This window comes from Protopterus annectens, chromosome 10.part0, assembly GCF_019279795.1.
Source record: "Protopterus annectens isolate FY-2018-M chromosome 10.part0, PAN1.0, whole genome shotgun sequence".
NCBI classification, from domain to species: domain Eukaryota; kingdom Metazoa; phylum Chordata; order Ceratodontiformes; family Protopteridae; genus Protopterus; species Protopterus annectens.
Genome location: NC_056744.1, coordinates 1290819420 through 1290845084, shown reverse-complemented (window position 1 = coordinate 1290845084; position 25665 = coordinate 1290819420).

Sequence of the window (25665 nt, the reverse complement as noted above, 5' to 3'; positions counted from 1 at the left end):
TCGCACAGTCACCTCCCGCTCCCTAACCCTAACTCACCTACCCCACCCTAACCCTCATATCCACACAATTGCACACTTACCTGACCTGCACCCTAACTCACCTATCCTGGCCTAACCCTCATGTCCACACAATCGCACACTTACCTGAACCTGACCCATAACTTTCCACCACAGCACTGAAAATACCGAAGCAACAGAAACGGACAACCAGATTCTTTCCCTAGGAAAAAAATCGGTTTTCTGTTTCTTCGATATTTTCAGCATTCTCTGAAAATGGGTCGATATTAGAACACTCAAAATTTGGAATGTTCGGTGTTCTAATATAGACCCATACTGACACAGTTATGTGACGGCCTTGACATCCTGCTGCTACTCTGACTTGATACAACCTGCTGTTCTACTAGCCACCATGTGGGTTACTCAGAGCTATCTGTGGCCCCCTGTCCCTCCATTATCTCTGGCTTTGTCCAGCTTTCTTGCAGTAACAAATAGTGACATATGGACAGTTTGTAAAACTCCTGCCATAGGTGGAGCTCACATGCAAAATAGTGGCACAGCCTGTCTCAAACCATGAACACCATCAACCATGGTAATGTACTTAGCCCACTAAGCCACAACAGCCACCAGACAGTGAAGTTTAATTCCTGACACTATCAAGCACAGACATACATAGCACATTGTCCCCTGCATATTGTAGAAATGGAACATGTCACCAGGTTGATTGGGACAGCCCTGGGATTCTGTGGACTGCTGCTATTACCTTGCAAACATAATGTTACTGCAGTTGTATGGGAACACAGGTGTGTTAGGGGTAGGGGACTCTAGCATTGACAGTCATGCATCTGTCCTATGACCCCACTGTTTGCCATTTCCCTCACTTAGTGCAGTGGGTTTTGCTGCCTTGGGGCCTACTGCATATTATGGGGTGGCTAGTATTGGTCTGAGAACTCCTGTTGTCCCACATAACTGTCAGTTGTCTGCAGGTTTCCCAGAAGCCCACTCTATTCCCTAGCATACATGCAGTAGGTCCATACATATGCTACCATAGTCTAGTACCCCATATATTTGTTGTAAAGAAGAGTGACTTATCTTGTGCCTGCAGCAGTTGAGATCACAGTGCTTCATGGCCGACTCTGTCAGATGCACACAGTACATAGCCAATACATGGTAAGGTTTACGTTGTGTGGTGTGGCTGGCATCCTTTTTACTATGTATGTGAGTTGGAGTGAGGTGTCAGTCCCTAGGTCCCTAGGATGTCAGTACATGTGCTATGCATTGCCTCTTTACCAAGACCAGGGCACACTGGGCATGCCTATGTCTGCCTACAGGGACAGCTTCAGGAGGTTCCTCCTCCATGCCCTCCTGTGGCTGTGGGGACCTTGGCACTGGTGTGGGGCTATGTGTCCCTTCCCTGTGATGTTCCTGCCCCAGCTGCTTCTGCAGGATCATATTGTGTAGCATGGCACATATTGTGAACATGTGTGGACATGTGGCTGGAGAGTACTGCAGGGTTCCACCAGATATATCAAGGCAGCAGAACTGTTACTTGAGCAGCCCAAACATATGCTCTGTGATGTTCCTAGTTTGCACATGTGTCTCATTATTGCATTCTTCAGTAGGTGTGTGCATTTCTGATGGGTTTCATCATCCATGGTTCCAGTGCATAACCAGCATCTCCCATTAGATGGCCGTGAGATGTCCCACCTGGCAAACATCTCGTACAGCTGTGATGTGTGCCAGATATAGGAGTTGTGATAACTGCCAGGGCTGCCTGCACACATACATTCATGATAATGACCTGGGCATTGCACACAACCTGGCAGTGGATAGAGTGATACCTCTTGCTGTTTGTGTATACTCTACCCTCCTCAACAGGTGATGCTTTGATGTGGACATGAGTGCAGTCTATGGCACCCAGTACCTCAGGATAGTGTGCTACATGGTGGAAGAGATGTATATTGCTGGCCCTCTCCTCAGGGGTGCAGTGGAAATATATGGGCTCACTGGCATGTATTTGCATGGCAGACAGGAGTACCCTGGATGCAGATGCCTGTGAGATCCCATCATGTCCCCAGTAGGTCTTAGAAATGTACCTGTAGCTAGTATTCTAAGAGCCACACATACCTCTGTTTCCACTGGGATGGGTCCCCTCTGTTGTCTCTGAGTCTGAGTTGAGGGCGGCAAAGCTCGGTGAGTTCTTGTAGTATCTCCGTGTCCACCCTGTAGCACTCTAATATCTCCAGCTCATGTAGCTCCTGGAAGGTTACCCTCGGCCTGAGCACTCTTCTCCTTCTTAGTCTAGGCCTATTATCAGCATCAGCACCAGCATTGACCTCAACCTCTAGTACATACAGATGTAGCAGAGCAGCAGCAGCCCCTATCATTTTGTCAGTTAAAATTCCCAAGTGGATACTCCAATGGTGCAGAATATAAGGGAAAAATCAGATTGAAGTTGTATGCATACTTGATAGTAGTGTGTTGCAGATGCAAGCCTGTCTGTTTAGCAGACTATGATGCATTTCACCTGCCAGGTCTATCATTGAAGGTTTTGAATGGCCCAGTGTCAGTGCAACAGGGCTTATCAGTTATTTATAGTTAATTGGCTTTCCCGGGCTATTTTCTTGTATTTTTTTTTCACTGCTAAGCACTGCAGCATTATGCGCAAACCCACGGTGCTAGTATAAATAGTGCTCAGCAGTTTAGACACACCACCATACACAGGCATAACAGGCATACTCAGCTTTGCTTTAACCAGTGAAAACTTGTACCCCACAGCTAAACAAAGCTTAGGAGCACTGGACACACTGCCCTGCTCAGCTGTGCTTAGCTGAGTGCAAACTGGTGTTGCTGAGCTCCAATCCACTTAAACACACTGTGACACACTCCCTTTTGATGTCAGCTACCTGATCTACTACTTTAAATGAAAATCAGTACTTGTTATGGCGCCAAAAAGATTTTAAAATTCTGTGTATTGAACATAACAGCTGTTCTGAAGAAGTTTGCGGTTAGCAAATGAAAGCGCTTAGCAGTATTGCAATTTGAATTTTACAAATGCTTTCTGTAAGCTTCAATAAACAGTTAAAAATATTTTTGAGGAGCTATATCGTTTTTTGCCTTATTCGAGTATAGCCTGCACGCTGAATCTCAGAGCTAGCTGGGACAGTGAGGTAAATTGTCTTTATTTCGCTTTTTGGTGTTGCTTACCTTGTTCGGAAGATTTACATTTTTGCTCTTCAGTAATCCCAGCTCATTTGAATACAGATCCTTGTATATTCCAGGGATACATTACTACTCCATGGCCTGCCTCCTTAGCAATCACTGAAACCTAATGAAATCCGGAAACAAAACCACCAGCGTGTAATGAAGCAAAGTATAAGAATTTAATCCAATTCAAGTAAAGCGCTTTTCGTCACTCCAAATAGAGTAACTCCAGTATAATATTGAAGAATGTTAGCTATTTTTCATATGGTTTTTATTAACCCAATTTTAATGTATTTAATGAGTATTTAATTACTTCATAAACACTTTTTATTTTAATAGTAAGTTGTGGTATACGCGATTATGTTTTTAACAAGTGATTGAGTGTTAGAAGGAAATGACGTTCCATTATAAATGAAGTCACTTTGTTTGTATTTGATGTCTGATGAAGTTACTCTATTTGGAGTGACGAAAAGCACTTTACTTGAATTGGATTAAATTCTTATACTTTGCTTCATTACACGCTGGTGGTTTTGTTTCTGGATTTCATTTGGTTCTACCATTTGTCCTTTCTGCTGCAGTTTGTTTTTCAATCACTGAAACCTGCCATTGTATACTATGCGTGCAGGGCACTATAATGCATTATTTTTGCAAATGTCTTATTTTCCATTTTTCAACATTTTAATAGTTTTTTTTGTGTGTGCATGTAACGGCATCTTTGCACATTGCTCCATGCCATATAAATGTAATATGTGTTTTTAAAAAATTAATATTTTACCATTATTTGCATTGCTTTTTGGGCTCACTGGGCATGGTTTTGGCCATTTCCATCCCTACATTGCAATATTCAACCTTCTTTGTGGGCTTTTACAGCCCCTGTTTAATTTTGTCATTTCTGTACACAGTTACTTTCTGTGTACATTTCTAACACCAATACGCCTCCTACATGGGTAACGTACAGCTTCTTGGATCACAAATCAACCTCACTTACATGGATTTCACCTGATTATGAGGTGATTTGCATTCCAGGGACACTTCCATGTCTGCATGCTCATGCATGCCCTTCTGCTCTGTTTACTGGATCACTCAGCTGCCGGTTTCCATGCTGGGACCATATCTAAACAGAAAATCACTCTGTGTAAGTGTTACGGAATTCTCCCCTAAGTGTACACAATAAAATTCTAATCACATTTTTTGTGCTTTCTGGTCACTCAGAAAGATTACACTAAGTGTAAATGTAGTTTACACTTTGTGGTAACCTTTATGAATCTCTGTCAGTATTTAATGTTGCAAGAATATCAGTAGGAAAACTACAATTAGGAGGAAGAAGGTGTGTATTATGTCTGTGCTGTCTGTTCACTGAGAACAGTGTACACTTAGTGTAGGATTTATTGAATCTGGCCACTAATCCTTTCTGATTTTTCACACAGTGTGTATGAGATAACCCAGTTTAATTCATGTTGTGCAAAAATACTGCCTTGCCCGAGAAAAGGAAATAAGTTCTAGAATCTTCAGTATTTTCTCTAATTAATAAAGAGTAATGACTGAGCCCCCTAAATTAGTTACAGATTTGGTACTACTTAAAAAGGTTGTTTTGATAAATGGAAAGTTAAGGATCTATTGACAGTGACAAGTTCATATGGTGTTAACATTTTTTCAGTGGATGAGACCCCTGAGAAGCTCAGCCTTATCATCCAATAATAGTGGAGGACTATCAGTGTCCCCCATTAAGTAGATTTTTTTGTCATATATCCCAGGTATAAATTTGCAGTTTGCAATCAAGTAATTTAGACTGTTTTTTACAGATTGCTAGGAAATTGCTATGCTTGATATGCACTGTTAGCATTTACTAATAAATAGGTGACACTTCATCCAATACTAGTATGAGACAATCAGTGTCCTCCATTACATTCCCACATATCCATGTATAAACTTGCAGATAAGGGTATGGAACCAGACATTGTTTTAGTGAGGAAATGGTGTGGTCTCTCAAGCTGGTCTAGGTTCTTAGTAAAGTACATGCTGAAGGGGGCTTTATATTCAGTGATGGCCTAAGAACTGAGGAACAAATTGAGACTATAACTTATTTGGATCTTGAGGAGACTCCAGGAATGGTAAACTGTGGAAGGTAGAAGGATATTCTAACCACAAGAGAAGCTCAGTGGTCAAAGAAGAGTCATCTATATATAGGTATTTCATGTCACACTTCTTGGTATTGGCAGTAAGTCAATGGTAATTTATTTGGTCTAGCTATTGCTGGAGAATGTTCTTGATATTGGCTTTCATTTCAGAGAAGTATATGCCAAAGAGGAGGGTGCCCATTGCATAGCTTTGGATAAAAAAATAAAATAAACATTTGCTAAGTGAGCTTCTTCAGTTACAGTTATTGAGTAGGTACTTATACAAGGATCCATGATGAAGCAAAAATGATATAACAGTCTGACCTTCTAAGATATCATTCACAAAGAAACAAATAAGTTATACATTTACACTAAAAAAAAAAATACAAAATACGTGCTTTTGCAGGAGCAATCTTGCAACACCTTATTTAAACATACTAATTTATTGCTGTGAAGTTGTGAGGAAGGAACAAATACAGTATCAAGCCATGACCAGATCTGAAGCACCTCCTCAGCAGTTAAAACAAATTTGAATTAATGCATGCAGCAATTTTAAAGAAACAGAAAACCCCATATGCATACAGTAAAACAGCAACCCCATTATCAAACTAGACTGCAACCACTCTATTCATTTATTTTCTTAAACACTTACCCTACTGAGGGTAGTGCAGGCAGCAAGCTGTGCATAGCAGACCTGACTTTTGTATCCCCAGTGTCTGTTTCCAGTTCATTCTGAGGATGCCTAGATGTTCTCCTGGCAACCTGGCAGGTATAGTCTTTCCTGTGCATCTTGAGACTGTCCAGAACTTCATTTCATTGAGTTGTGCCTGGTACATCTTCTGTGGAGGTGCCTAAGGCGGTATCCTCATTACTTGCCAAAACCACCTTAACTGGTTCCACACAATCACAAGAAGCAATAACTTTACACCAAAATCCTGTACAACTGCCAAGCTTCTTAGTATGTCCCAGTTATTGAGACCAGACACCCTAAAAATAACCTCATTTCTTAGGGCCTAAATTTGTGATCTCATTCTTTCAGTCAAAACCCAAAGTTCTTAGGTTCAAAGAAATAAGTGACCCTTCATTCCAGTTCAGAGGCAATCATAGAATACAGACTCTGATATATTTGAAACATGTATTTATTAACCAACCATAGAGGCAAGCTCTCTGGTAAATGGGCACAATGAAGGAGAATTCCAAAGAAGATTGGAATAATATTCCATAAGATGGAATGGACTGTGATAGGTAAGTTATGCCTATATTGAACTATATGGTGGAATGGATGACAGAAAAATTATTATATCTAAGACTTTATAGTTTGTATAAAATTCCAGTCCTACTATCACCCTCAAGATTTCACAGTTCTCTGTATGGTCAATAGAGCCTACCCCTTGTAAAATAATAACTTAAACTAAACAATTTCAGATTCTAAAGTCTAGAGCTATATTCCTTGTCATGGCCCACTGGAATACATTTAGTGAAATTCCTTTAGACATATCCCCTCAACTGAAGATCAGTCTTTGTATGGCAAAGAAAATGTCAAGTTGTCTCCTAATGAAGGCTGTATGACTGAGCAGGTATATTAGTGGTTCCTACAGAGCATGTTTAATCAAGTGGATTATGAAACCAGAAGTGGTAGGGGGATCAAGATGGCCGCTGTTCAGTAAACACTGCATCAGCTGCAGCCTTGTGCTAAGCGACCCATATTTTTATAAATATTTTACTATGCACAGCATACTGAGACCTTAATACATACAAGTTCTTACATTTATCCAAGCTACTTCATCTTTTGTGCATACTTCTCAATGGACTTACCTTATTGCAAAGGGCAAGATGAACCTTCTGGGGCTGCAGTTCAAGAATGCCAGCTTAAGGTAGAAAAATAAAAATTGATTAAATTAATTTGTGATAAAATCACAAGAAAGAACTGAAGTAGTTATTAATTAAGCGCATTCTGTTGTGTTAACAAAATGTCCAGTGAAAGTGAACATATGGACTCTCAAACAACTAAAACTAAATTATCTTCACTGTCTACACCAGATACATATGTAATTTTCAGATATCCATGAACCACTAGGCAACAAGATGATAAAAAAACTGCAACTAAACCGAAGACAGAACAACTCTTCATCCTTGAGGATTTAAAACTAACATTTTAAGCATTACAAACAGCTATCCAACAACTCTCCAAACAACTTCAGTCAGCCTGTATTACAATCAACCAAATTGCTAATAGACTGGAAACAACAGAAGCAAAAACTACTGAAAATAAAAATTGAACAACTTCAGAAAGATATCCGGTCAAATGCAATGAATATTCAATGTAAACAAGAATAACTTCCGGACTTGGAAACCAGAAGTAGACATAACAATATATTAGTGTGGGGATTATCTGAAAAGTATGAATAATCAAAATGCCTCTAAACTCTACACCAGATCTTCAATAGCCTCTTGGAAAATCAAGCTCTACCCAATCTGATTACCACTGAGAAAGCCCAATTGAGCACTCAGAACTTCACTCATACCAGATAAACCAAGGCAAGCATATGTTAAATTTCTGATTTATCAAGATGCTTACAAAATTATTGCTGCCAAAAAAAAAGAAAAAAAAGTTCTGATTTGGAATAGCAATGAAATTACTTTTCCCAAGGACCTGCCTCTGCAAATTAAGCAAGATAGACAGAAACGTTCTTGTTTTGTTCTTTCTTGATGCAAAAAAAGATAAAATTTCAGATGCAGTACCCTTCAATACTAATTTTTCAGCATAAGGGAGTTAAATATATGGTCATGTCACTGAGGGAAGCAAAACAGACCTTTTCCAGTGTCTCTAATTTTCCCCTGAATGACTGATGTTATGGTGGAGGAAATCTGTGTATTTTTCTTTCTCTTTTTCTTGGAGTACTGGGAAGTCACGCTGTTATGTGCATTTTAAAATGTTTCTGGCACTTTTCCATATGACTTAAAGAATGATTCATAATAAGCTTACATTTGAGCTGAGCGATGTGCAGTTTACTTTCGGCACTCAATGCAAAATGCACTTCCTGTTTCTCTAAAGGAAGTTTCTCTGGTGAATATACAAAGTCTGTAGTGCTGGATAACAACTATTCCTCCATAAAAGTTACATTTACTATAAAATAAACATGTATGCATATTGCACCTTTAAATATATTAATGTTTGAAAACTGTTACAAAATAAATAATTATGAACATATAGCTGTGTTTCTACTAATATCTTAAAATTGTAGTAGTTAAACTTTCATGTAAAATTAATCTGTATAATGTGGGATTTGGGCAGTGGGAATTCATTGAATTATTGGGTAGCTATATTATACTTATGCTACTCAAAGGGAGCTTTTATCATGTTTGTTATTGTAAATAAGCTAAATCATAGAGGCTACATAAAAGATCAATGCTAATGTGTATCACCTATCATTAGCCTTCTACGTTATACAATACTGTCCTCTTCCTGTTGTTGCAGTATAGTGGTTAGTAACAGGATTTTAACAGAAAAAGTTGAGTGCTGCTAGCTTTTCTTATAAAATTCATTTTGTAATATTTGCCTTGAGGAGTAATTCAATTTTATTACTTTTTCCACCCCGTGAAATACATTGGATAAAAAAAGCATTAGAAACATTTTGCTATGTTTTTTTACTTTGCGATATTTAAATGCGGATGATTGATTCATGGAATGTAAAAGGAATGCAACAAATAAAAAGAGAAATTTATTCTTTCATTTAACTTTCAAATCAAAAGCAGAAAACATTTTTGTGCAAGAAACCCATATGGCATCCAAACATTGGGCCCAAATTACTGCAAAATAAAGTCTCAAAGCAATTATTGAGTCAGCCAATAAATCTAAAAGTATCAGGTTTGCATTTCTTATTAAAAAATCTTTCCAGGATACTGTCTTGCAACACCGTTTAGATATTGATAGGAGATGGTGCTATGCAATAACTAAAAACACATATTTGACTAAACTTATATTACTTCTGAATATCTATGCACTTTGTATTAATCAGCATGAATTTAGCACAGCACTTTAATTTATTAAACAATTTCCCTAATCTTTACTTCATAGTTGGAGGAAATCAGAATGCTGTCATTGATCCCACAATTGACAGAACAGGTCAGAATAAATCATGGAATATCTATGCAACAAATGCTATTTCAGATTTTGAAACATATTTTAACCTATTTGTGCCTTTCTAATTAAAAAAAATCAAAAATGTCAAAAAAATACCTTATTGCTAAAATATACCTATTATTCTCACTGTTATAAAATGTGGGCTAGAGTAGACTTTTTTTTATATCAGGAGTCTTTTTAAGCATCATCTTTACCTTTCAAATAGAACCTAGGATTACTCTCACCATTAATTGATTTAATTCTTGTAACTCAAAAAAGACCAATTATAACTGGACTTTGAATTCCAACTTATTTCAGAAAGATGATATTAAGCAAAACATTAATAATGTATTAATAACTTTTTAAATAATTTGTCTAACTCTCAGATTATGACTGATAGTCAATGGGCTGCCCTCAAAACTCAGATTAGAGATATTTTTATCAGTAAGGCCTCTTTTTATTAAAAATATATATAAACAAAAAGATTTGACCCTCAAAGATCAGATCTGCAGACTGCAACATGAGCTTTATTTAGTCTACAAATCTAATACTGCAAAACACCTATAATGCCTATCTGATTTTAGTTATACTCAATAAATATTATTCCATACACTCACTGAATTGTTCCTTTTGCAAATATCAAAAAGTGATCTTTTACATATTCTTTGGAGCTGCAAATGTTCTTATAAACTATGGTGTTGCCTACAAGTCAACCTAGATAGAATGGGCTATGAGATATTAACTTATCTTGGATATTTGCACATTTATGTATTCCTCCTCCTGATTTAACACAAAAATGTGCATATATTAATTATTCTTTTCGCACTGATAATATTCTATATCACCCAGAATTGACTTGACAGCTGAAAAGTAACACAGGATGGCTTCAAACAACTCACAATTAAGCATATTACAGCCCACAAATTAATAATTAATAATCAACATAAATGTTCTTATTACTTAAACTACTGGAGTACAATTTTAGAATACATAGTATAATTAATTAATTAATCTTTTTGCAGATAAACATACTAACCATGGTGAAGAAAGAAAAAAAAGTTTATCAAGGCAAATATTCCTATTTGAGACTTTCATTTTATTAATTTTCTATTTTATAAGTTTATCATATGGGTGATATAGGTACTTAGCCTTATTGTATATAGTTTTTCTTATAGTTCTTATGTACTACATGCTTTCTTGGTATTTTTATATGTTCTATTATTAATTTGTAAGTTATGTAGAAGCGTAGTGTAGTATCAAAACACGGAGGAGCAAGCAATAATCCAAATAAAGTGCTGATAGCAAAACGAAGCACAATGGCAACTCTGGAATATGCAAAAACTTTTAATGGAAATAAAAGATGAGCGCTTTCGCGTGGTCCATCCACGCTTCATCAGATAATTAATCAAGTATAGACTTTGGGTTTATATACATCCGCTAAAGCGCAGGAAAATCTTCTCATTAATCAATTAACATAAAATGAATACTTTGTTTTTAAAGAAACATAGTTTAAGTATATGTTTTAACACACATTAAATTACTACATTCTTTATATGACAATGGATAAAGCGCGAAGGAATAAGATATAAAACAAAATAATAAATAAGAATTCTATTATTTGAAAAACATGCATAATATTAAAAGTGCTTTGTAATTTGTAAGTGCTTGACATAGTCTTACTTGTTATATAAAGTTTCAACTGCAAATAAAGCTATTGGGAAAAAAACAGAAGTGTTGCCGGTACCTGCATTAATATTTTTCTTTACCATCTTTAGTGCTGCTTTAACAGTGATATTATTTGTATTTGGACAAATTATATCCTTTAGAGTGTGAGTTTATTCCTGAGGTTTGCTGTCTACTTCAGCAATTCCACTGGCAAACTATATATTAAATATAGTTAATAGTATAGAGGGTTCTAGCTTCAGATCATATCCATGTTGTATAAGCTCAACTTTGTAGGTTAAGGTATTTATGAAAACATTCCTTATTGTTCTTCATTCTAGCTAACAGTTCTTCATATTTAGCATTAGCACTAACAGTAGCTTTTTCTGATTCTTTGCAGTAATATTACAATTCTGTTGCTTTGATTATAATCTATTTTCTGTAAGTGTAGCATTTATATATAGCTGCACGCTAATGTGGCTATCTGGGACAGCTGTGCTAATTAGGCATGTGGTCTCTCCCAAGAATGCCAGTAGATCCCATTTTACAATGCCTAGCATCTCAGAAAATAATTTGGATGTATGTTACACTGTTGGTGGAAACATTTAATGCTATCAAAAGATGGGTGACACTCATTTACCCCCCTTGATATAGTCATGGCACAGGTAAGTTTAGTAAAGATATAGGGGTCAGGGGGGGTAGTCAGTGCATATGTGTGTGTGAAGGGGTGTGTGCATGTTTGTAAGGGCATGAAGGAAGCCGGTCATATGTGTGTGTGTTGGAGCATGGGTTTGAGTAAATGGGTAAGTGTTTCCATGAATGTGATTGACTGTGGGAAGTGGCTTCTTTGTTCATGAGTGGATATGTATGTCTGTCTTGGGAGGATTTCTGGAAGTGTGTGTGTGTGTGTGTGTGTGTGTGTGTGTGTGTGTGTGTGTGTGTGTGTATGTGTGTGTGTGTGTGTGTGTGTGTGTGTGTGTGTGTGTGTGTGTGTGTGTTTGTGTGTGTGTGTACATACATGTGTGCATAGTTATCAGAGTGTGTGTGTGTGTGTGTGTGTGTGTGTGTGTGTGTGTGTGTGTGTGTGTGTGTGTGTGTGTGTGTGTGTGTGTGCATTTGTCTGAGTTTATGAGGGTTTTTGCCAGCACTATGCATGGGCAACCAGGGAAAATACCACCACTATAAGGTCTGACAGAGACAGTATTTTTCCTTTATATTTCATGGTACAGTTTGTTTCCAAATAATATTTACATGTTCCCATCAATAAATCAGACAAATTTCACAGAAAGTTGACCAGTCATGACTTCAGATATTGTCAGAAAGCCCTTTAATATTCTTTTTCCTTATTTTTTCTTTTTTAAAACAAGAAACTTCTTTATTAAATTATGTATGACATAGCAATCACAAATGTATATAAATTAAAACAAACCATACTGGCATAATTGTAGATCGATGTATGTGCATGTACCTTTAAGAAGCTATCCAAGGGCTTACACAAGTGTATAAATACTGAGCATGTGCAAGCCTGACTGCCATTTTGTAGTAGGCTGTTGGGATGTAAGCATGTATGTATGTAAGGTCTGTCTGTTAATAAGTTTGTTTATATTTTATGATGGTACTATCCATCCTGATGTTTCCAAGTATTAAAGCATCTAAACAAAATAATCTACCTGCTTGTCATTTATGTTAGAGTGGGATGAGCAACATGGTGTCAGAAGATGCTTTAAACACAAAAAACTGGGTAGAGTGAAAGAAGGCACACGAATGAGGCAAATAAGGTTAAGCGCTTTTCGTTTATGTTAATCCACAAACTTGATCAGACAATACAAATTGTTTCAGACACATTTAAATACATAGAAATGCAAATGATTATCCAATCAACAAAGAAGAAATGCATCAATGAAGCACAAAGTCACCACCCCCTAACTATGTATATGAACAATCTAGTTAAAATTTAAATGGGCAACCCCCACATTTTCCTAAAACAAATACTATTGAACACAAAAACACAAATTATGAATATATTAATAATTAAAATTAAGCTTAACGTATTAAACTTTTAAGTTTTAAAATGCTACTTAAAACACAGCCTTCATTCAAACCAGGCTGATTGTACGCATTCAGCCTGATTTGCCAAGTAAGTTCTAATTCATCCAATTTAAGAGCGTCAGGACCACCTCTTGGATTTTTGCTCACCTGGTCCAAAATAATAAATTTAAAAGAATGGTCAGAAAATTGGTCTATATGTTTTGCTAAAGCGTTCTCAAGCTTGTGTTTCCTATTTGCATACAGGTGTTCATAAACACGTTCACGAAGCTTTCTTTCAGTTTTGCCAACATAGAAAGCTGGACAAAACTGACACTTAGCAAGATAGACCACCATCTTAAAATTACAATTATTTCTCAGTTTTAAATTGTAATAGAAATTGTTGACAAATACTCTGTTAGATTCCAACATATAAGCACAATAATTACAAGCTTGGCATTTATACATGCCTGGAGTTCTAACAGGTTTTACTCTGATATTCTCACAATAATTTTTAAGATTTTTTTCCTTTTTTATAAATTACTAACGGGCGGTCACCTACACTTGTGTAGACATTATTGTCTCCTTTAACTATATCCCAATTTTTTTTATAAAATCTTAAAACAGGAATTACTATTTATATTGTAAGTGGTTATAAAAGACATATTGAACTTAACAGGACTAGGGTGTTGCTCAACAGATACATCAAGGGACATATTAAAGGAACCATTTAAGATAAATGAATCATTTATAATGCTATTCAACAATGGTGTATAGAAAAAAGACTGTCGCTTAGATGTAACTTCATTAATTATGTCGTTAATCATAGATAATGGATAACCACGTGTTAAAAACATTTCTTTGATAAATTCACATTCATTATCAAACACACCATCCAATGTAATAATACGTGCTGCACGTACCAATTGACCTTTTATAATAGCACGTTTCTGATGGTACGGATGACAACTTGAATAATGTAACATTGAGTTGCAATATGTCTTTTTTCTGTGAATTGAAGAAATAAATCTCTCCATGACAGTGTCCTTAGTAAGTGTGATATCTAAGTAATCAATAGAGGTAACATCAAAGTTATGTGTGAATTTTAAGAACGAAGTAGTTGAATTCAGGTATTTAGCCAAAGATTCACTATATTCTATATTACCATCAACTAAGATAAAGATGTCGCCCAAGAACCGAGTATAAAAAACTATGTTATCCTTGAAAACGTTGTTATTAAATACATACATAGACTCCCAAAAAGCCATCACCATGTTGGCTACACTGGCGCCGCAGGGTGAACCCATGGCAACCCCCACTTTCTGAAGGAAGAAATCACCTTCAAAAACAAAGAAATTGTTGTCTAAAATTAAATCCAACAATTCTCCAACTAGTGAGATTTCATCCAAGGGGCTGCCTAGATGTTTTAACATTTCACCTACCCATTCTATGGCGATGGTATGGGGAATACATGTATATAAATCTTTTACATCGATAGTCAAAAAGTTGTAAGAAGATTTATATTTAAGTTCATTTATGTTCTTTAGAAACATCCATGAATCTTTGCAAATTTGTTTGATGTTAACCAAATATTTTTGCAGAATTAAATCAACAACTTTTGCACATGAATAAGTGGGGGAACCCCTACTATCCACCAATGGATGCATAGGTGGATTCTCTATATTTTTATGTATTTTGGGGATCCCGAATAAACAAGGAAATCTAGGAAAACTTGTAGTCATGTAATTATACATTTCTTGAGTAATCCTTTCCTCAATGTATAAATCTTCAATCACATTCTTGATAGACTTATAAGCTTTATTAATTTCAGAAAGGGAGCTCTCAGCATAAGAATGGGAGTTCAATAAGCTCACCATCCTACTGACATAGTCAGCATAGTCAAAAATAACAACCCCCCCACCTTTATCAGGTTTACATATTCTTATATTGTTCAATTTAATGAAATTCAAGCTATCCCTTTCTTTCTGTATATCCCTATGCTTATGTAAATTAGTGTACTCAAGATAAGAAGACTGCGCCAGATTCCGTATATCAAGTTCACAAAACTGTTCAAACACCTTGATCAAAGGGTTAAGCGGTGGATTAAATGTACTAGGAATACTAAACTGATTAGTTTCACACTTAGTAGAATTACCAAACATCAACTTTAAATTCAATTTCCTAGTATACAGTTTTAAATCGATGATAGTCTTCACTACATCTAATCTTTGAGGTTAAAAGTTTTATACGTTAAGCTTAATTTTAATTATTAATATATTCATAATTTGTGTTTTTGTGTTCAATAGTATTTGTTTTAGGAAAATGTGGGGGTTGCCCATTTAAATTTTAACTAGATTGTTCATATACATAGTTAGGGGATGGTGACTTTGTGCTTCATTGATGCATTTCTTCTTTGTTGATTGGATAATCATTTGCATTTCTATGTATTTAAATGTGTCTGAAACAATTTGTATTGTCTGATGAAGTTTGTGGATTAACATAAACGAAAAGCGCTTAACCTTATTTGCCTCATTCGTGTGCCTTCTTTCACTCTACCCAGTTTTTTGTGTTTATAGTTTGTCTATATTTCGTGTTTCAAAAGTTTGTAATGGCTTCTGGAGTGGAGCGTGAAGATATTGGTACACCATTTGAGCATACTCCTGCTATTTTTAAGGATTGTATTGATTCTAAACAGTTACCACCTTCTAATGTCTCATGTCTGTATTATTTTTTTTGATTATAAATATGTCCCACAGGGCATTGAGCATGCATGAGGAGCAGGTACTTAATAAAGGATTGAGTTTTATTCCCACTTGTAATAGTGATTTGGTTGACTCTATTATAGATGTTAAGACTTTTGTTAGGAATCTTCAGCTGAAATTAGATTTTGGGATGAATATTAGAGAAAGAAAGGATGTGGAGTTTCGTCCTAATAGCTTATATGTACCTCAATTACATCCTTTGCTGGACACATTTTCCAGACTTGTTGAGAAAGATATTTACTCACATTTTGAGAATGGAAATAGACCCAGATATACATGTAATTTGAATTTTTGTCAGAGGCAGGCATTGAATACATTAAGGACAGATCCATCTATAATTATCAGGCCAGCTGACAAGGGAGGACCCATAGTGGTAATGGATACCTGTGGCTATATAGATAGTATGGGTGAACTTCTTAGTGAGGATGCCTTCTATCAGGAAATAAATATGGCTATGGTTACGGAGAAGATTTTCAGTGTATATAACATGTTGGATGATCTGTTGTTGACTGAGGATGTATCTATAGATTTGTATAATTATGTGAAGGTTAATAATCCACGTTTACCCATCATACAGGGCCTCCCTAAGGTGCATAAATCGTTATTGAGACCACCATTGAGACCCATTGTTGCAGGCCAAGGATGGCTCACGGAACCGATGTCAGTATATATTGAGCATTTTGTTCGACCTTTGGTTGATGCTGTTCCACATATTTTGAGAGACAGCAAACAATTTTTACTCGAATTGTATGATTATTTAAAGCAGTTGAATGATTCTAGTGAATACATTTTGGTGACCCTTGATGTAGTGAGTCTATTCACGGTGATTCCCAATGATTTGGGCGTTGTATATATGCAGCGGTTTCTACACTCCCATTCTACCTATACGGATGAAAGGATAGATTTGATCTGTTCCTTTATGGAAACTATCTTATACAACAATGTTTTATGTTTGGTGAGTCCATATTTCTACAGAGAGATGGCGTAGCTATGGGCACCCCGTGTGCCAATAGCTATGCCAACATAGTGATGGCGCATTGGGAGGAGAACTTTTTCTTTCTGACAGGGTATTTTAAGGAAAAGGTGGGGTTCTATAAGAGGTTTGTGGATGACCTCTTTTTAATTTGGCATGGTGATGTTGATAGCTTGGTACTATTTGTTGAAGAGCTCAATAGTTCTACTAGTTTTTAAGTTTACACTTTGCCACTCGAAGGAATCCATTTCATTCCTTGATGTGAATATTACCAGACTTCCCTGTGGGCTATTGAACATGTCCATACACCGTAAGTTGTGTTATAAGAATGCTTTACTACACCGACAGAGCATGCATCCTAGATATGTATTTGATAATGTTATGAAAGGACAACTTATGAGAGCCTCCAGGCTCAATCCAAGTTATGATAGTTACCTGGAGGAGATAGCCAAGTTAAGAAGCATGTTTCTCAAGAGAGGTTATAGTGAGGAAGCATTTGATTATATGACCCAGAAGGTTTGTGGCCTTAGATCAACTACAGCTAAACCCTACTTTTCTGATGATTGTGAGAGAGGAGGTGGAAGCATGACTGCTACATCACAGGTGATAAGAGCTCCATTGTTTTATACTAAAGATGCCATGTTTATTAAAACTTCCTTGACCAAACATTGGGAGGTACTTAGACTGGACCATGATATTAGTGAGCTGGTAGGCCCAGAACCAAGGATTGTGTATAAGAATAAACCAAATCTTAGGAGCATGCTATGTTATAAGAAGATTTCCCGAGAAGGTGTTAAACGTTGTGACTTTGAGTACAACACTATCCCTTGTGGGAAGTGCAATCAGTGTGCAGCTGTCGACACTAGGACTACTTTCCTTAATCCTAACAACAATGGTGAATACAGATTCAGCACAGGGACAGATTGTATGAGTAAGAATGTCATTTATCTAGCTAGGTGCCTAGCCTGTACATCTTTTTATATAGGGAAGACCAACAGGACCCTAAGAGAGAGAATTAGGGAACATTTATATCATGTCAGACTAGGTACAGGCACCAATGCTCTAGCAAAGCATAATAAGATGCTAGGACCTCAACACACTTTTGTATTTTGTGTGCTACAGGAAGTTTTGGAGAGTAATAGAGGGGGTGATTTGGTGATTTACACATTGGAATGTGAGATGAGGTGGATTATAAGATGTAAGGCCAACAAACCACCGGGTCTTAATGAAAGAGTCAATATTAGACCCATCCTTAGAAGGAAGAGATGTTTTAGACCTAAGAAATTAATTAATTCATGTTTAGTAAATCAGGTCTCATTATACATTAAATTTTTTATTATATATTTAGGAATGTATATTTATCATACCATATATTTATTATATCATATATTTATTATACTATATATTTATAGATACATTTTTAGTAGTATGTATTATGCCTTATGAATTATGTATTCTGAGTATGTATTGTTCATGTGGATTATGCGTTATACACCCAGAACTATATATTGTCTTTGACGTTCTGTATTAATGGTTGTTTTCAGTAATATGAATTTGTGGTAGTTTTTATATATATATATTTTATATATATGTGTATATATATTTTATATATATATATATATATATATATATATATATATATATATATATTTTTTATATATATTTTTTCATTTATCCTATTCTATTTTATGTTTAAATATTCTTATATATAATAATTCATGTTTCTTTATATTCGACTTTATATATAATTTTATTATTTGGTTTTAGAAGCCATTGTCTTATGTATTCATTAACTATTAGATTTGAAAGGAATTAATTGACTGATGAAACTAATGTTTTAACCAATAGGATCTTTCTTGTGACTATTTAAATTGTTGAGTGGTTTTGATCTGGTTATACGTCTGAAGAAGCCTTCGGGTGAAAGCGCTAACGTTTTGCACTATAAATAGAATTGTTTTTTATTCCTTGTCGTGGTTTCCTGCGTGGAAGTGAAGTGCATCTGTTTTATATGGACATTACATCTTGGATATTTCATTTTGTTCATCTGAAGTTAAACTGCCTGGGACCCTGCGTATGATACTGTGTTTAATTTTGATTATCTATATTTTTAAAGCAGGGTCCGAGCTCCGTTGGCTCGGTGCGTTGGTGTGTTTAAACTAGAGAACATAGTTATATACAGTAGGCTTGAAATTTACATAGGTGACTTAGGCTGTATCTTAGGAAGAATATGCAAGATGTACATAAGGCATCAATATCAAGGAAACAAAACAAAGATGGAGAATTTGTAAGGACCTTATAATAGAAGGCACTGTCAGTCTATTGAAGAAAGTAATATTTAAGCTGTGAAGAACAAGAGCATAGGGTGAGATAGAAGACGCAAGTTTTCAGAAATGATGCAATCCTTTAGGGTAAGGTTAATGATTAGAGGGTAGGACTATGTGGTGTTAATACAGGAACAGAGCCAAGTATTAGTAAGGGGTGTTTTTGAAGTTTTTTAAATTGCACTAATGAGGAATGAGATGTAATACGTGTAGGTAATATGTCCCAGATTGTTTTATATGAAGTTAGAAAAGAGGAATTCCCCAGCTGTGTTATTAGCTTTAGTTACATCCAGAAGGAATTTGTACTGGAGTGGAGAGACCGATTATTGGAGTATGGAAGTAAAAGATTTTGTAAAGCGGGGGTTTTCTCTGGCTAATAGGGTTCATAGGTTAGTACTAGGCTAACTGCCCTTGCGAGCCATTTAAAGCCTAGCCAATTATCTCTTGTGAGACTCAAACCCTGCACCTTGAGTTTGTAAGAAAAACACCTTAACCATTAGGCCACCCTCCCAACCCTGAATTTTGTGGGCAAAGATGAGTTGGTTGAATTGTAGGAGTTGTGGGAGCTCTAGCCAGTTAAGATGTTTTAGCGCTATACAATGATGTGCCCTGTAAGTGGAACCAGTGGCAAATCCTGCTATTTTATTGTAACAGGTGTTGAGTTCAACTATATCAGCCTTTCTAAAGTTTGTGAGAATAGGAGAAGCATATAGCAGGGTAGATATGAGATGGGAGCATGCAATTCTGGCCTTTGTCTTATTTGTAATAACTTGCTTATTTGTATAAAGAACCCCTATTTTTGTATACTTTTTTAATGGTCTGAGAGATATGAATGTCAAACCTTATGTCAATCTCTACTCCTAGCAATTTAGTGTGTGATATGGGTGTAATGATTGCTTTGTTTCTAGACATAGTATTAAATGAGGAACTTAAAGTGGTAGATCGTGTAGGGTGGAAAAGAAGCAGTTTAGTTTTGTTAGTTTGTATTAAGCGAGAATTAGTAAGCCAGTCTTCAACTGCTAGAAAGGAGTCTTGAGTAATACAGTGGAGGTCTTGGAGGGAGGGAGCAGAGCATATTACTGTAGAATCATCAGCATACTGGATTATGGAATCATTTAGAGTAGAGATGTGGAGTTTGTTAGTATATCGAGAGAACAGAAGGGGACCCAAGATGGAGCCTTGGGGGACTCCCAGTGTTACTGGGAGAAGTGGGGAGAGGTCCTGCTGCCATTGCACTGACTGCTGGTGCCCTAATAGGTAGCTTTGGAACCAAGTGATAGCCTTTTGACTAAGATTTATATCATAGAGAATATTATTAGCTTACTATGTGCGACCATATCAAAGGTCTTAGGTAATAGTGAAGCTAAGCATGACAGAACCTCAGAAAGGTTCTGGAAAGAGCACATCAATTGAATCTTAAGCTCAAGCTGCAGAAATGCCAATTTAGGCTACAATAGGTTACTTATGTTGGTCATTTATTTACCAGTTCAGGCCTATTAACAGACCCCTCTAAGCAAACAGCCGTTCTCAAGATGACAGCTTCAGCTAATGTTCAAGCTCTGCCACAATTTCTTGGCATGGTTAACTATCTAGGTGACTTCATTCCAGACTTGAGCCAACTTTCAGCATATTTGTCCACCAACACTCAGATACTATGATGTCCACAAACCAGTTACTCTTTCATGTGATGCTTTGAAATTCAGTCTAGGTGCAGTCATTCTACAAGGCGGCCAACCTGTTGCCTATGCATTGAGAACTCTAACCCAAACTGAAATGCAGTATGCTCAGATCAAGAAAGAACTTTGGACAATTGTGTTTGCATGTTTGAAGTTCCATGATTATGTTTATGGTAGACCTATCCAGATAGAAACAGATCACCAAACTCTAGTCACTATCCTGAGAAAGCTTAGACATTCAGTTCCAGCCAGACTGCAACATATGATGTTAAGACTGCAAAAGAATAATTTCACTCTTGTCTACAAGAAAGGCAATCTTCTTTATCTTGCTGATACATTATCCAAATTGCCCAGAAACACCACTGAACAGCATGAAAATGAGAACTTTGATTTTCCCTCAAAAAGTGTTTTTATTTTCAGTTAAAATAACATTTACATAATATTTTTAAATATCATTTTAAACAACTATATATAATATTTACAATAGCCTGACTTTCAATTATATACACTGTATGTTATTAAATATAGAATTAACAGATCAGTTATCAGGGATACAATACTGATTATTGCAGAGTGCCCAACAAAGATATAACTTTCTTCAAAGGATTATTTACCAATGGCCTGGGTTAGATTCGTAGTTCTTTGATTTTTATTTCCATTGATGCAGTTGTCTTCAGTAAAGTGTAGAATTCTTCCAAGGTCAGGGGTGTATTTGAATTCCACTTTCTGGTTGTGCATTTCCTAGCTATAGCAAATATTGTCCATAACAAATACATATTTGTCTTATTCAGGTAGGAACCTTCATTTACATTTAGTATAATCAATGCTATAGTTAAACCGTGGTGGTACAGTGGTAGCATTGTCACCTCACAGCAAGAGGTTCTCCTGTTTGATTCTTGGCTGAAGCGCCTTCTGTGTGGAGTCTGCATGTCATCCCCGTGGTCGAGTGGCATTCGAAAGACATGCGTAAATGTGCGTGCCTTCGTTGAAGGTTGGGTGTCGGGCTGGCACCTTAGCACCGTAAAAATCAGCTGCCAATCATTAGCAGACCAGAGTTCTGCTGTGGTGAACCCTAACTGGGAAAAGCCAAAAGAAAAACAACAACAACATAATCAATGCTTTAGTTAAGGTAAAGGATTCATTAAAGGGTCACATAAGGGTCTCCACTGAAAATGGGCCACAAGCCCAGTTGGATAAACCCGGTTAACAAATGTCAATAAATAAATAAATAAATAAATAAATAAATAAAGCTTGTAAAAAATGATTGATTCCATTTCAATATGATTTAATTTTATTACATTCATAAAAAATATGAATCCAGTCTGCTTTATTTGACTTTTCACACCTCCAGCAAAAAACATTTATAGTACTGATCTTTTTAATTCTATCTGGTGTTAAAAATGCTCTATGTAAGTATTTCCAGTTAAATATTTTCCAATGTTAGAGGTGTAATTAACTGATGGCAAGATGTTAGTTTTAATTTCTTCTGTTAACTGCAATGACTGACCTTTTGTTAAGAACTGCCAGTATGATGGTTTGGGAATTGTTTTATATGTTATTAACTCTTTATATAGATTTAAAATGGAATTTTTCTTTTCACAACTATTATATATAAATTCATACAGAAAACTTATTAGATTTGGAATATCTTTAAATGAGGAATTATTAATTAATATGCATAAATCTTAAGTGTATATTAGAATGCTTTGTAAGGTTAACTAGTCCTGTGTTGGAATATTGTAAGCAGCTTTTATCATATGTATATCTAAAACATTTAATTTATTTACACACAGAAACCAGAATAACAATCAATTTTGTTCCCAGGAGGATATTGTTTCCCTATATATTTTGTGAGGAAAGTTCTTAGTGATGGTAAATGGAGTTAAAAGGTCAAACCAAAGTTTTAGATCTATGTTTGCATTGATAAGTTTCCTAAAGGAATTGATGTAATGATTAATCAGTGTTGTTTTAGAAGGTTTTGTTATATTATATTGTATACTCATGCATAGTATGTACCAGGGTTTGTTTGATTTGTCTACTATTAGATTTTTTTTAACAGATTAAATTCATTTGTTAATATAGCCATTGTTAATTCTTTCCAGTTAGCAAAATAATTTAGGTTTATCCAGTCTATTGTAGTTTTAAGCAGAGATGCTTTTATATATGTTTCTATTTTTGGGAAGCTCAATCCTCCTTGTTTCCAGGGTCTAATGTGATGACTTAGAGCTACTCTATTCTTTTTGGGATGCCATAAAAATGTTATTAAACATGAGTTTATTTCTTTAAGAATGCATCTTTCAGGAATTAACAGTATTGCTAATGCTACATATAGTATTTTTGGCAATAAGACCATTTTTATTAATTGCAATCTGTCTTCAAAAGTCAATATAATTTTGTTCCACTTTTCTGTATATATATTTTTATCATTTCAATAATGTTTTTATAATTTATTAATATTGTTTCGTTTATATTTTTGCATAACACTATTCCTAAATAATTTAGCGTAAGTTCTTGTTTTCCTTTGATGAATTTATCTGTAACTTGTAGTTTTTTTCTTATTTAAAAATAGAAATTTTGATTTTGATCTATTAAAGTGTAGACCTGAAATCTTATAAAATTTCTACATTACTTCTTCTAGCTCTCCTAATGACTCTCTGGAGTTTGATAGGGTTATTTTAGATATGTACTGGTCATAGACTTTTATTCCTTTTATTCTTGGATTGTTGCATATTATTTCTGCAAGTATTTCTATAGCCAAAGCAAATAAAATAGGAGAAAGGGGGCATTCTTGTTTAGTACCTTTTGTTATATGGATAGATTCTGAGGTGAAAGGATCTAATTTAATGTAGGCTAAGTTATTAATATATATGTTTATAGTAATAAGATGAAGGGAGGAGGAAATTCAAATAATGCTAAAGTTTTAAATAGATATTCCCAGCTGAGGGAATCAAAGGCTTTTTCTATGTCTAATTGATTACAAGTGTTTCTCTATCTTCGTTATTCACATAATATATAAGAATAAATATCCTTTTAATATTATCATGTGTGTGCCTCTTATATAAAAATCCAGTTTGATCACTATTATTGTCTTTGAAAGTGAGATTTTCATTCTGTTAGCTAGGATTAACATGAATATTTTGTAATCATTATTCAGTAATGATATAGGTCTGTATGAGGTACAAAGGTCTGATGGTTTATTATCTTTTAGAATTTGTGTTATGAGAGAATATTTCCATGAGGGTGGTATTTTTGCTTCAGGCTGGACTTCTAGCAAAGTTTTATGATAAAGGGAGATTACTGTTGAAGGGAAGAGTTTGTAAAGTTCCATAATTATGCCATCTATTCCTGGAGCTTTGTTAGATTTACTTTATTTTATCTTGTCAACAATTTATTTGTAGGATATAGGTTTTTGTAGGTCTAGTTTTAAGTTTTTGGGAATTTTTTTATATTGATAAGGTTTGTATCTAAGTTTATTTGGTTGGTATCTAAATCTTCTTTTTTGAAGTGTTCCATATAATGGAACTGAAATGCTTCAAGGATGTCTCCTATATCTGATACTTTTTTCCATTTCTTTTCATGATATATACTGCTAATGTTATTTGCTTTAGATTGTATTTTAATTCTTGTAGATAAGTTATGTAGATATCTGGGGGAGGTGGCTAATGAGTTTATTTTTAATTTTTCCAAGGCTAGACAAGTTTTGTGTATTAGAATTTCATTATATTTTTTATTTAATTCCTCTATTTCTTTTTTGACTTCTGGGAAATTCTGATTTTTTTTTTTTTAGATTTTGCTGTCAAGAGTCTGGTTTGCAAGTTTAATGATTTAGATTCCCACTTTCTAACTTTTCTTCTGTACCAGCTAAGGGTCTTACCAAATAAATACACTTTTAATGAGTCAAAAAGTGTATTTCCAACCAATAAGCAAAACAAAAAAAAAGTCCAATCTTTCCGTGGTGAAGAAAACAGTATTTAATAATTCCACAAACAGGCAAAATAAGCACTTTCGTCTTGAGCACAAGTCTTCATCAGCTGCCATTTTCAAAAAAACAACTTATATATATATATATATATATATATATATATATATATATATATATATATATATATCACAACCAATTGGTCAATTAAAATACTTCATAAATTGAATAATTACATAATAAATTAATTAAATAAATTAATTAAAATTGTTTTTTTGTTAAAAGACACACTGATTCACTGCTAAAATGCAACATGTAAATGAACCCTTTTCCTAAGTCCTCACAAAGGTGAAATGTGTGTATGTCAATATTTTTTATGGTAGATGTAAAGAAATAATTTATACTTGTGAAGCTTTCAAAAATAATACTGGTTTAATGGAAATATATTTGTTAAGTCTTGGGTAGATACTGGATTTAAGCCTAAGCTGCCACCTCAGCTCTCTGTTCAATAAAATATTTCTAATGTTCCCTTCCCTGGAATTAAAATATCTATAATCCCAAACTTGAAAATACCGGGGGAAACACAGTCTAGGGTATGCTTATATAAAGCACTTGTCTCTTTTTTGGACTTACTATCATATAGATGTTCATATATCCTATCTTTCAAAGCCCTTTCTGTTTTCCCTATATAAAATGCTGTGCATCCCTCACAAACAGCCAAATAAACTAACATCCTAGTGTTGCAATTACCTTTACAAAAATGCACACAGCTTTTCAAACCATTTTGTAAATGTAAAAAACTTTCCTTAATTATGTAGGGACAATATCTGCATCTTCCACAAGTGTTTGTACATTGTTTGTAATTAACATTTCTAGCATCTGCCTG